Consider the following 2455-nt stretch of genomic DNA (forward strand, 5'->3'; position numbering starts at 1 on the left):
TAAAACTGAACCCGGAAACGCCCCGCAGCCTCCAGGCCCGCAGGCCCCGCCCCGCCCGCCCGCCTGGCCTCCGCTGGCGCCGCAGAGCCGCTGCGGCCTCGCGCATTCCCGCTCCTGGCGCCGCTCCGCTCGGTCCCTCCAGGCCTTTGACTCTGTTAACGTAAAAAGTCATTGCAATCTGTAAAGAATTTTGTGAGTTTATTTGAGCCAAACTGTCGACATATGCCGGAAAGCAGAACCTCAACGAACTGAGTAATGCTCCGGAGAATGGGGAGTTCATACCTTGTTTTTATAATTGTACCATCAAAAGGAAAATACGTAAGTGGGTTCCATGAAACCCATTGGCGATAGATTGGGGAGGTGGGAGAAAGCAAAGCGGGGAACCTCGGGGATAGGGTAACATGAAATGATGGACACATGCTTCTTTACATCGATGGATATAGGATAGTTAACACAGTGAACAGCTGACGATTATCTTGAAAAATCGTCATTGTTATTGTCATTGTTTTCCCTCATTGTTATTGTTTTCAAGTTAATCGTCAGCTGTTCACTGTGTTATCTGGGTGCCATTTGTTGTGCCCTGAGGGGTCCTGGGGGGAAAAAAAGGGAAGTTACAAGTTACCCCGACATCTCACAGGTATGTTATCTTAGAGGCAAAAAGACAAATGGGCTCAGTAAAGATCTAAGTTGATCTTTGTCAGAGAAAATACTGGCCTAGGACATGACTACCCACTATAACCTGTTTTTAGTTAAATATTTAATTTCAGACCATCCTTTGTGGTGACTCTAGGTCTCTGATTTTGCAAGACCACGTTGCAGGCCTCCCCTGAGCTTGTGAGGTTAGCATGTGGCCCCTTTTGTCCACACTCGCCTTCCCCTCCTCCCTCTGGGACTCTTGCCTACTGTGGGCGTCACATCAAGGGTCCCCTCCTCCACGAGGCTGCCCTAACCCCCCCACCTCCCACCCCCTCACCCCCCCACCCCCCGCAGCCGAGCGCCGCCTAGTACTGAGCTGAAGCCACCTGTGCACTTCCACCCCAGTGGACCAGGTCTCCCTGCGGGCAGGACTCTGCCTTGAAGTCCCTGCACATAGTAGGTGCTCAATAAACACTTGTTGAAGGAGTGAATGTAACAGACTGTGGACACCTCCTATGTGTGGGCCCACGCTGGCCCCACAAGCACTTCTGACCTCATCCTCCTGGAATGACCAGGATAGGAGTCCCTGGTACTCTGACCAGCCGGCCTTCCTGGGTGATGTGTCCCGCAGTGTGACGCTGGCCGGGCAGAGGGAGCTGGGCAGAGCCTGGAGGTGGGAACGGGGTGGACAGATAGGGTCAGCGAAGCCAAAGCTGGGAGCACAGTGGTGTAATGGGAGGTCACAGTGAGGCAGTGTGGGACCCCGGGTGGAGGGAGCTGGGGTGTGGGGGAACGCAGGAGGCCCTGGAAGATTTAGGCAGGTGGGGTGCGACTGCTGGCTTTGAAAGGGAGCTGGAACAGCCTGGAGGGAGGGGCTGGGAGAGGGTTCGACTACCATAGAATACAAGGGTAAATGAGAGAGCAGATCACTTAGGTTTTATTTCAGTGTACGGGATGATGCTTCAATCAACTGAGCCACACCGGCCAGGGTGCCTCTCTTAATATATTAACTGTCTATTTCTTCCCTTCTTTTTTTTTTTTTAAATATATTTTATTGATATTTTACAGAGAGGAAGGGAGAGGGATAGAGAGTTAGAAACATCGACGAGAGAGAAACATCGATCAGCTGCCTCCTGCACACCCCCCACTGGGGATGTGCCCGCAACCAAGGTACATGCCCTTGACCGGAATCGAACCTGGGACCCTTCAGTCCGCAGGCTGACGCTCCACCCACTGAGCCAAACCGGTTTCGGCTATTTCTTCCCTTCTTTCTCTGAATTTCTTCATGATTGTTTCTGTACAGAAAATTTAACGTTGTTCACAACATAAATGATTGAGGCATTTTGCTCTGCGTTTAAATCCTGCCTGCGTTTACACCACTGGCACATTTCACTGAGTAAAGCCCAAAGGGGGATTTTCACTCCCGGTTTTATCTGGAAGCCTCCCTTGAACGTGACCTGCCCGCCAGGCCTGGCCTTACACTGGCATTGGCTCCTGCTTGGCTGTGTGACCCTGTCCGTGGCCACACATGAACTTGAGGAGGTCACACACCTGGTGCAGAAGTGGACAAAGGCTGAACATGAAGCCAAAACTGGGGGTGGATTTTGTCTGCTTGGGGCCCCACGTGGTCAGGACAGTTGCTTATGAGCTCTGGACAGTCATGACTCCAGTGTCACTGGAAACCCCTTGCAGCCACACCCTCCAGCCTGCGTGGTCCCAGGCCCCATCCTCTTCCAACTGCCCCAGCCCTGGTGAGGGACTGGCCCAGGGGCGTTTATTTTGCTCAGTTACTGATCTGGGCCTCCACCCCCCAGTGTCT

The sequence above is a fragment of the Plecotus auritus genome (genome assembly GCF_963455305.1).
Source record: "Plecotus auritus genome assembly, chromosome: 3".
Classification (NCBI taxonomy): domain Eukaryota; kingdom Metazoa; phylum Chordata; class Mammalia; order Chiroptera; family Vespertilionidae; genus Plecotus; species Plecotus auritus.